This window comes from Phyllostomus hastatus, unplaced genomic scaffold (genome assembly GCF_019186645.2).
Source record: "Phyllostomus hastatus isolate PE091 unplaced genomic scaffold, TTU_PhHast_1.1 phas_contig_80, whole genome shotgun sequence".
NCBI classification, from domain to species: Eukaryota; Metazoa; Chordata; class Mammalia; order Chiroptera; family Phyllostomidae; genus Phyllostomus; species Phyllostomus hastatus.
This window is the reverse complement of record NW_025333960.1, coordinates 29,761,486-29,773,577: the sequence shown is the minus strand read 5'-3', so window position 1 is coordinate 29,773,577 and position 12,092 is coordinate 29,761,486. Positions and strand designations below refer to the sequence as shown.

At 38.9% G+C, this 12,092-nt stretch overlaps 1 protein-coding gene across 1 annotated transcript in view; it reads right to left on the bottom strand.

Moving 5' to 3' along the window:
• GALNT1 (polypeptide N-acetylgalactosaminyltransferase 1) overlaps positions 1-11,622 on the bottom strand; it is an 82,251-nt gene extending 70,629 nt beyond the window's left edge. The window contains exon 1 of the mRNA XM_045849862.1: positions 11,568-11,622. The gene's annotated coding sequence lies outside the window, so the exon portion shown is untranslated. The remainder of the gene's footprint in view (positions 1-11,567) is intronic.
• Positions 11,623-12,092: the final 470 nt, after the last annotated feature.

The following is a 12,092-nucleotide window of genomic DNA, read 5'->3' as shown; positions in this document are numbered from 1 at the left end:
TTTGGAGAAACCCAGATCACTAAATTGAAAAGAGGTATGCACCCCTACGTTCACTGCAGCGTTATTTTGAAGAGCCAAGACATGAAAGCAACCCAAGTGCCCATCAGCAGACAAGTGGATAAAAAGGTTGTGGTACATATATACAATGGAATACGATTCAGCCATAAAAAAAATGAAATGTTACCATTTTCCACACCATGAATGGACCCAGAGGGTATTATACTAAGTGAAATAAGTCAGATAGAGAAAGACAAATAACACGATTTCACTTAAATACAGAATCTAAAGAATAAAAGAAATGACCAAACAAAACAGAAACAGGCTCATAGATACAAAAACCAAACTGACGGTTGCTAGAGGGGAGGGGGGTTCAGAGACTGAGTGATAAGGGTGAAAGGATTCAATACAAATTGGTGGTTACAAAACAGTCACGGGATGTAAACTATAGCATAGACTACAGTCAATAATATTGTAATAACTAAATGTGGTGCCAGGTGGGTACTTGAAGTATCAATGGGGTCACTTTGTAAATTACGATTGCCTAACCACACACATAAAAAGACGTAATAGTTATTGCCAACATCCCAAGGTTGGTACATAGCAATGTGGAAAACACCCCCCAAAATACTAAGGGAGCCCTGGCCGGGTTGCTCAGTTGGTTGGAGTGTCGTTGTGCACCTAAAAGGGTGTGGATTTGATTTCCAACCCAGGTCACAGCAAGTATCAGAGGCAACCGATCAATGTTTCTCTCTCTCGTCAATGCTTCCCTCTTTCTCTATCTCTCTGAAATCAATGAGCATGTCCTCTGGGGAGGATTAAACAAGAAATCCTAAGGAATACTTAAAATCTAAAGTATTATTTATGCTCATCTCTCTGGGCACTTTGATCTCTTGCCTATATTCCTATTCATCAAACCTATACTCCCTGACTGCACAGTGAGAACAGCATGCTACTATCATACTTTTCCTTCAAAATCAAACTTACTCAAAATCTGATATGGGGTCATATATGATAAGCAACTCCTGATAACTGTGGTAACTGGGGTAAAGGGAGACTCAAAATCAGAGCGCTCAGTGTCACGGAACAATAGTTCTCTCCTGAGAAGCTAGATATGTATAAATTTTTTTTCTGAGCTACTTCATATGAAAGCTTCCTCATGATCATTGGCAAAGCACACAGACTGATTGCCAGTGCGATATCTGGGATTCAAATGAGGCTTTCTTTATCTTCTCTAAAATCTGCTATGTGCTTTTTTTTTTGAAATGCTTACAGGCCAGAATACTTAAATGTAAATCTTTATACTCTGTACCCACTCCTATTTAATTTTGCTAAGATTCTAAAGTTGAAGGTGAAATGCAGTGGGGGCATGGGTGTTTTTGAGAGAAGAGGGATACGGAGGACACAGGAGGTATACAGGAAAAAGTAAAGGAGATAGCAAAAATTTTAGAGACCTTGGGTTAGGCAAAGATTACTTAGATAGAAAAACCCCCCGATGAATTGTGAAAAGATTGACAAAACAGCCTTTATAATTAAAAGCTTCTGCTCTTCAAAATACACTTATGAATATAAAAGAAATTCATAACAGTTTTAAAGAAAATATTTACAAAGTACATATCTAATAAATGACACATCTAATGTTCATTTATGTGTCAAAAAAATCCAATCAAAGAACTTTCAAAATTAAAAAAAAATCCAATAAAATGGGAAAAAAGTTTGAACCAAAAGAGCAATGCAGATGGAAAAAGAGCCCATGAAATGTTCAAAATCATTAACTATTCAAAACTGAAAATTAAAGCCACAATGAAACACCACTATGCACTGATATAAATATCTAAAAGAAAAAACAAAAGTATCAAGTGCTGACAAGGAACTGGTGCAACTGGAACACGAATGCACTGCAGTGCGATTGCACAATGATACAGCCAACCTGGAACACAGTTCGGCAGTTTCTTCCCTGAGAAATCAACATCCTGTTCCCAGCTTTTATTGAACAGAAAGAGAAACATATGTCTACATAAAGACCTACACAACTCTATAGCTGTGGAAATATTCCAAATGCCCATCACTGGAGTGGACAAACAAATTGTGGTGTATGTATACAGTGAAATACTACCCAGCAAACCAGCAATAAAAAAGAACAGACTCCTAATTGGCATGCAATAATATAGATGAACCTCAAAAGCATTATCTCAAAAGTGAAAGCACTCAGTCACAAAGGGCTGCACGCCACATTATATGATTCCATTTGTATGACATCCTAGAAAACGCAAAGCTATGCAAACACAAATCAGATCAGTAGCTACCGGGGGCTGGGGAGAAAGTAGAGGACTGTACTCAAAGAGGCATGAAGGAATTTGTGATAATGAAAACATTCCCTATCTTGTTTGTGGTGGTATGACTATGTCCATTTGTCCAAACACAGAAAACTATACCTAAAAAGCTGAATTTTACAGTATATAAATTCAACCTCAATATACTAAAAAAAAAAACACATAAATATGGGGGTGGGTAAAAATTGTATATTTTCTCAAATGACACATTCTATAATTTATCTTGGAAGTCACTAAAAGTTTTGTTTTGTCACAACCACAATAAATTAAAAGCTTCCATTTGAAATGCATTTAACTGTTTAATTTATTTTAAGTTATATAAGTCAGAATTAATGTCAAAATACAGTGATCAATTAAATCAGTAAATTTCCGATCCTACTTACATGTGATATGCTAAGTTTTTCCAAAGACTGATCAGCATTTTCTAGGGCTAAATAATTATTTTCTCCTACCCTTCATACTTCTAGCCAAGGCTCTCCATAAATTTCAAGCCCTAACAAGAAGAGTCTCAGGTCAATAGAACCATTAGAAGAAAATGAAAGTTTCATTCTCCTGGACCTAAAGGTTTAGACTTTAGGGTACACTGAGGAGCTCATCTCCCCTCTCCTAAGAACACAGTCCTCTGGAGGCTTCCAGCCAAGAGGGATGGGTACATGCGGTACTCTCATCCCACAACCCCCTCAAAATTACAAGTGAACTATGGGACCATCATTCAGGAATGCCTGAAATCTTGGTGAACAGAAGTCCTATAACTAAGGATACAAAGAAGTAGCAGCCACAGAGTGATCAATTATACATGACTGGTAGGAGGGGTGGAGACATGAAATAAACTGGTCCTATGCCCATGTGTGGAGGGTAAAAACCAGAAGGCGTACCTTGGCTGCGAGGCCCCACCCTGAGGAGCAAGGGGTCCTAGTCCAACATCAGGCCCCCCAGGCCCAGGGTTCCAGTGCCACAAACAGAAGTCCCTGTGACTTCTGGCTGTGAAAATCAGTGGGGGTTACAGCTGAGTGAGGAGGATGACTTCAGGAGTCCCAGGCATTCCTTTTAAAGGGCCACACATGGACTTAGAGGCACTCACTCTCAGAGCCCCAGTGCTGGGGCAGCAGCTTGAAAGGTACCAGGAACATACGAGGAGGAACTGAATTGTCTGGCTCTGAGTAAGGGCTAGAGGACAACTTTCTCCCAGACAGAAGCCTTTGATCCTTTGCCAAGCCCTCCCCTCACAGACGAGGCAGACGGGTGCCATATCTGAGTCTCCATCAACCAGGTTAGCACTGTCCAACCTGCCCTGTGATTCCCTCCCCACCCAACTTCCAGGCCCACACAAGCCATTTCCAGTGGAATGCCCAAACAAATGGCCTGTCTTGGCTCATACCTCAAACTTTGCTAAAATCTCTCAAAGGTTCACAAGCCCCAAACAAAGAGCATCTTGTTTTACCTAACTTCTATCTGATACAACATGGATAGATATACCATGTTCTGGGAAATAAACCAGCTTCTTCCCCAAATCAATCTATAAATTTAATACAACTTTTTCTATTGAGGTAAAACCATAAATTAATATAATTCTAACCTATACACAAATGAGGCTTATTTGGGAACCAGGTTTATTTCAAAGCAGAAGCACCTAAAGCCATGTGGCACTCAGAAGCATATGCGCACTTGTGTGGGATGCTGGAAAGGCACTACAGCAAGTCGGAGTTGCAAACTGGTGTGGGGACAACGCCCTTCCACGTGGTAAAACATAGTTAGATCTCACCTCATACCAACACCAAAGGGAGATCTGCAAACAGAACATAACTGAAGCCACAGCTGTTAAAACAAAGTCGCAACTATTTTTGTCCTATTACCTACTGGCTATGGTAAGAATGGCTACAGTGCCTTAAATTTCAGTATTATAATCTCCACTTCCTATAAAGTATTTAGGCCAACATTTCTGCCACTACCTTTGGGTCAAGTGATTATTAAAATTTAGCACTGAGAAGACTCATTCACTAACAAAACCCAATTTTCAGGTATTAGTATATTCTTACTCTACCTGAGTTAATAACAAAGATTTAATAAAAACCAATGAAAAACCCCTGCACAAAATGATGTTCACATTCCATATAAATGTGGATCTTCTCTAACCCTATTTCTCAAGTGTTACCCTCAGTTCAGAGGTTAGGGGAACAGGTTTATCATTTGGGATACTAATGGTATTAACTCCTATAAAATTTATTGGCTCAAATATTTCAATGCAGAGCATTCAATGTTTGGTATCCTAAGTGGAATGTGACTTTCTAAAGTAATAAGCTGACTGAATTTCTAGCAATACCTTTATAAAAGGTTCATATATTTTTTCTAGTTATAAAGTACAATTATATATGCTCAGTGCAAAGAACTTGGCAAGCACAGAAGATGCAAAATCATCTATAAACCCCAATAGTTACACACTCCTACTACCAATGGGTTAAGTGGTCTTTCATTCAGAACAGATAGTAGAAATGTTATGTTTTAATGCAAATCTGTAATATCTACGTTGCCTCATTTTTGGTCTTAAATGTACTTACCAGGAGGAAAAAGGACAGGTGTGACCATAAAAGGGTTAGTGGAGGAGGGAGATCTCATGGTGATACTATATTTTGATTTTTTTTTTAAAATAATATGCTCAACAGACCTTTCTAGCCCTCTTCCTACCCCAACCACTGAAAATCATGTCTTAGGTAGTATCAAATGTCTTAATGGTCACTTCAGAATAGCCCTGATATTCATAAAGCTATGTGAAAAGTGCCGCGTAGTATTTTACATTTAAAGAACAGACAAAAAATGGATACAAACTAAGGTGGCTTCCTGCCTCATCATTCAGACTTTCACTCTCCCTGCCCTCCCCAAAGGGTTTTTCTGTAAGAGACTCGGACCCCCCAGACACAGGACAGTCAGATGGCCTGGCCAGGCCAACCACAGGACCTCATCCCGTGGTTTCTTGAGTCACAGAGCTGGGAGCCTGTGTACCTAGGACTGCAGTCCCCGACACTGCCTGACACACAGAGCCCACCTGAAGTCCAAAAGAATGAGGACAAGCAGAGACATCCAGAGCAAGAGGCAGAGGGTCCTGATGGTGACCAAATCCCTGACTCTTTCTTGGCTTTTGCGAGCACCTAGGAGTCCTCCTATTAGCCCTCCTTTCTGCATAAGAGAATTTTAATGGGTTCCTGAGACAACCAGAACGCCTGGGATGGCAGGGGTGGGAAGTGGAGCTTGTAGGTCAGGGGTGTTAAAATCATTTTCACCAGGGGGCACATCACCCTTGAGGTTGCCTTCAAAGGGCTGAATGTAATTTTAGGACTGTATAAATGCAACTACTCCTTAACTAGGGGCAAGGAGCTCAGTGCTGTCACCAGGTAGAAACAAGGTGGAGGGCCGGATTCTGCCTACAGGCCTTGTGTTTGCCACCTGTGTTGTAGGTGAAATTAAGCAGGTTCTGGTCCACTGATGAGACTCCCCATTACTAGTCATAACCAATTATACATAATAAGACAGACTACATTACTTGAAAAGATACTTTTTATGCCCCAAATTATAAAACATATCAGATATCATATGTATAAAACTCACCATAGAAATAAAGGATCAGCCCTGACTGGCGTGGCTCAGTAGATTGAGTGCTAGCTAGCCTGTGAACCAAAGGGTCGCTGGTTCAATTCCCAGTCAGGGCACATGCCTGATTGTAGGCCAGGTGCTCAGTAGGGGGCACACGAGAGGCAACTATACACTGATGTTTCTCCCCCCCTTTCCCCTCTCTAAAAATAAATAAAATCTTTTTTAAAAAAGGAAAAGAAATAAAGGATCGCAACATATCTACCAGTGAAGAATAAAGAACATTACCTTTCATGTTCCCTCTCCAATCCATCTCTTCCCCAGCTCTCTAATGGCAACCTCTATTCTGAACTTACTCTACCTTTTCCTGATAGTTTTACCTCACTGGTATTCTTAACAACGCCTTGTTTACATTTGTTTCTGAAATGCTTATAAATACAAAAACCTAACACTTGCTTTTTTTTCTAACACTGTGTTCCTGAGATCCACCCGTATGTTGCATACGGTTGTAGTTAATTCATTTTCACTACTGAATAGTATTCCACTGGCTAAGCATATCACAGTTTACCCATTCTACTCTTAATGGATATTTGGTTCTTTATAGGCTTCTGTTATTACAAGCAGTACTCCTGTGAATATTCCTGAACATACTTCCTGGTACACATGCAAATACACTAGTACCTCAGTACTCATTAATTCATTCTGGAACTCGAGATGAGTACCAAAACTGATGAATCCCAAAACCGACTCATACAAGTTCTATCAAGTGCCATGAGTCCCGAGCATGGAACATTTTTTTCTCATCAAAATGCATCAAGTACAGGGCTTGACGACTTCTGAAGCCGATGAGTACCAAGGTATAACCGTATATTTATTTATGTCAGGGGCCAGTAAATTTCTCCTGCAAAAGGTCAGATGGTAAATATTTTAGGCTCTGTGGGGGCATCTCTGTTGCAACCACTGAACTCTGGCACCACATAAGCAGCATAAATGACGTGTAAACAAGTTCATGTAACAGTATTTCAGCAAAACTTTATTTATAGGATCTGAAATTTGATTGTCACATAATTTTTATATCACAAATTATAAAATATTACTTTAATTTTTTAGACATTTAAAGAACGTTAAAAAACCTTAACTATGAACCCTGATTTAGAGCATATAGCCTTAGGGGTATTAGGTCATAGGGTATGCATATTTTAAACATGACTAATTATGACCAATTTGTTTTCCCAGGTGGTTGAAGTAAAACAAAATGCAAAATGAGAGTTCTGGATGTGTTATATCCGTGGCTACACTTAATGATGTCAAACTTTTTTTTTTTGACAATCTGGTGGGTGTGTAATTGGTATCTTCATGTATTTTTATTTTTTTTCCTTTTTATTGAATTTATTGGAGTTGACACTGGTTATAAAATTATATAGGTTTCAGGTGCACAATTCTACAACACATCATCTGTATACTTCATTGTATGTTCACTAACCCAAGTCTCTGTCCATCACCATTTATCTCCCCCCAGCAATCATACTGTTTCGTATGCTCAATCATGAGGTTCTTCTTCTTCTTTTTTTTGCTCTATATCCCTCTATACTCCAGCCCCCCATTAATGCACTTTAATTTTCATTTCCCCACCATCTCTGACCTTACTGACCATTCTATTTATTCTGCCTATTTAAGTCTAGTTCACTTTTCTACTGGGTGGGTTGTTTTGTCTTTTTCCTATTAGTTTGTAAAGCTTTCTCTGCAATCTGGATTATAATCTTGTATTAGTACAACTATCTTTTCCCAATTTAAAGCTTCTCTTCCTAATACAAGCTGTCCTTTATGATTCACATTTTCTAAGTCTTAAATTCTTCTCCATCTAGAAACTATTTTAAAGTTTTATGCTTCGGCTTTAAGTAGAGGTTCAATGTCATTTTCTTCCATGTGGATAACCAACTGTTGCAGTACTATTTACGGAAAGTTCATCCTTTCCCTAACAGTGTGCGATGCCAGCTTCATCACAAATGGGGTTTACAGGATTCTACTTTTCGTTCCATGAGTCTATCTCCACACCACATTGAGGTCAATTATTACAGCTTTACAATAATTCTTGACGTATGGTAAAAGCAAGCCTTTTCACCTTTCTCTACCTCTTGAGGAATGCCTTGGCTACTCTTGACCTCCTTGCCTTCCTGAGCAGTAATGACCATTTAAAAATGCCTACTGCAGAAGAAGTCAGTAGTTGAAACTGTCTGCTATGATGATGGTGGACAATTCTACTATTCTGAGAAAATAAATTTAAAAAATCATAAGGATCATTTTTAAAGAGCTGATAATAAGGAAGGAATTAAACACAACCTTAATATAGTTAAGTTCAAAAAATGTTCTTCAAAACAACATCATTTACAAAATAACTTCTTTGTCTACTAGATTGTGTTCCTTAAAAAAAAGTTCCAGTACTTTAGAGTCACAACTAATTACAGTCTCTCTGGATTACGTACTGAGTCCTGGCCAACTACGTTTTTGATACCGTGTCAGATACTGTGCATGGCACAAGCATAAAGCCAATGATCCACACAACGGAAGCTCTTATCACACCATTAATCACCAGTCTGAGACATGCCATTCATATTGTGAGAGAAATATCAATCCAGGAAACTTGGCAGGAAGAAGACATCCAGATAGGGAAGTTTCTAAATATGTTTTATCAGAAGGTACTATAAGATACTAAACTTTGTGCAAGGTTTTCTGTAAAGTAAATTTTCCTATAGTTGTTTTCTGTCTCTCCTCTACCTAAAACCCTTTATGGCTTCCCCTTGTCCCTCCATTTTCTTAAGACTCCGGTTTACCATAGGACCCAAACCTGGGTGTCCTCACTGAAGAAAGTCTGTGGTGAAATAAGTTAGGGGACTGTTACATGCTCTCTTTGCCCTGGAAGATTCATACTGTATATTATTGCAGTGAAGTTTCTATGAAGCTCTGCAATAAGGAAACATATTTAACTTTATTAAAGCTGAGCTTCTCATTTTCAAGCATGGAACTTACCCCATATACTTCATCTTTCTTTTTTGTCTAACATAAAGCAGGTTTCAAATGGCAAAAAATAAAGTGGTAGAAACTGGTTTCAAATCCTGAAATCAGGCAATTTTTAAACTATTAGTTATTTTCTTTTTGCAAAACTAGCATATCTGTAAATCTGCAAATTCTGTAAAAAGGAGATTCCATTCTGTTTAAAAGTCCCTCACGAGGAAGGCCTTCATGAAGTGAAGGTTAATTCTGTTTAATATCTTCATCTGTTTTAAGTTCATATTTCTGTTTTGTTCCTTAACAAAACATATACCTGGATAAAACACAAATAGTTTTGGACAAAAATGGGAAATCCCGAAGTCACCATTATATAAATCCCTAAAACAAAATAATCTACAAACTCCCCCTTTAGAGAAGTGAAATATATCAACTATTTCTACTATCGATTATTTTTTCTCAGTTTAGAATATCATATTCTAAAGAATATAGCAGCACTAAATACTACACTGAGTGAGTGTAACATTATTTCATGTAGGATGCTGTGAGGAAGGAGTTAACGCAGCAGGTCTCTCTTACTCAGTTCTTGCTAATCTCTGGGGGGAATGCCTGGAGCCATAGCAACGACCCCTGGCCAAACTCTTGAGAACTAAACTCCTGAATTGTTCACAGTTACTGGTTAAGGGTATCAGAGGCAGTGGGTCAGGATGGACCAGGATGTTAGCATTGTTTAAAGTAATCATCAAGATTTCTGATGTGTACCTGACATCTGTTCTGGGTTCTAAGTTTCAGTTACCAGGGCTGGCCATACGGCAGGAATGTGCCTATGTGACCAGCTTCTTCCTATAAACACTCATGTGCTTCTATAGGGAGAGACATCTTGTACATGTCTCTATCATTCATAGCTAGAGAGGAAACTGGGTCCATGTAATTCTTGTAGTGGAAAGACTTAGAAATCTATGCTAGATTTCTCTAGCATTCACCTATACATATCTTTTTCCTGCTGTTCCTGCACTGTAACCTTTGCTGTATTAAACCTTAGCCTTGAGGACAACATTACGCTGAGTTGTATGAATCATTCCAGCAAATCAAACTAGTGGGCAATCATGGGATCCGCAAAACAAACACCATTAATGAATTTTGTTGGCCATTACCTACTACTCTCATTTTTCAGAAGCTAAATGATCATAATCATAATCTCTTTAAATGAATAAATCAGTATACAAGATAAAAGTTAACATACGCCCTGGCTGGGTATCTCAGTTGGTTAGAGTGTTGTCCTGATTTGCCAAGGTTGCAGGTTTGATCCTCAGTCAGGGGACATACAGGAATCAACAAATGAAGGCATAAATAAATAGAACAACAAACTGATCTCTCTCTCTTTTAAAATAAAAGTTAACACAGTAGACCTGAGACTGCTATCCTCAGAAAGACTTGGTTGTAAGACTGACCGTTGGCTGGCATCTGGGAACTTGAATAATAAAGTTTCCAATATTGATATAAAATTTACCCTAAATGATAAGTGTGCCTAATTGTGCCTAAACTGTCTGTACGAACAGTATGACTTATGCAAAACACCAGCTTTCTTTCTTGGAGCCTGAAATTTCTGTACATGTTAGGCAGAGGATGCCTCCATCATGAACCCTGATAAAAACACTTGCGATGAGTCTGATGCCTTTCCCTAGTCGATGACACTTGACATGTGCCATCACAATTCATGGCTGGAGGACTAAAGCACATCCTGAGTGACTGACAGCACTGGGAGAGGACTCTTTGGAAGCTTGTGCCTGGTTTCCTCCAGTCTTCACCCCCTTCCCTTTTTTCTTTGCTAATACTGCTTTGCATCCTTTCAATGTAATAAATCTTAGCCATTATTACGACTACAGCCAATCACTGAACCTGAGGGCTCAACCTTGGGAAGCCCCTACACAATCAACATATTGAAACAGAAGTGAGTGTCTATTAGGTCAAATGCTGAAATTAAAATTTGGGTTCAAATTTCAATTCCAATGCATATTAGTTACATGATCCTATAAACACAGGCCTCCTTATTCCTCTAAATGAAAAAACATGCCCATCTTATAGTCAGTCCCCTTACACAAAATTAAATGGGTAATGCACAACACACTCAGATGCCACAGTACAAAGTAATATTAAATAGTATTTCTAGAGGTGCTTTCTTACAAGAAATAAAAATTTGGGAACCTTTTATATTTGTACTGATGCAATGAGAACTCAACCAGCCATTTGGAGTACTGAAAAGGGAGGTCAGAGACAAACTTTAACCACGTATCTTCAATACTGGCTGTATGAGTGATCACTAGTCCACATGACAGGATTATTGGGTGAAGTCAAGCAGATTAAACCCTATATAACCAATGTCTCTCGAGTTCTAAACCTGTTCTTCATTTAACCTTCAAATTAACCTCTCTAATGAGAAGTAAATGCGCTAATTAATTAGCACTGGGCTAGGCTTGGTGAATTTCTCAAATTACTAAAATGGAATTTTAGGACAAGCCATTTTCTTGTGTGTACATGAGGCATAAAGCCCAGTCAACAAAAGCTTGAAACCTCTGGAGCTATAAGAACAAACCCCAACGTAAAAAGAAGTAAAACCCTGAAGTCATTCATTCCTGGCTATCAACTTACCCCAAAGAGGTTTTTCAAATGAATTCATGTCCCAAATCCACATGTCCCACATCTCCTGTTGAAAAATAAATTTCCTATAATCAGATTTTATGGAATAACTCTATCCTCCCCCCTTACCTCAGCCCCCTACTCCACTGGACTATAGGCCAACTGCCACCGCCCAGTGTTGCGCACGGTACCTGGCACACCACGTGTTCAGTTCATGTTTATTTATGAATGAGTGAGTCAATGGATAAAGTCTTACCAGAACCAACACGAAGCTCAATGGGAACTGAGCCTCCTCTTACAAATCTATGAGGATATTAACTTGCCAGATCAGCAAGCCAAAGACACATAAATAGCAGGTGTGGCAGATAGTGTTTGTTCCTTATCCCACCCTCAGACGTTATGCTTTTCAAGGCATTAGACCTCCAAATGAATTCAAATGATTGTTCTTTTTGCCAGTGCATATGACCAAATTTCAACCAATGGACCTAAGGGGGTATCTGTTGGGAAGCATTCAGGAAAAGGTATGCTCCCTCAGAA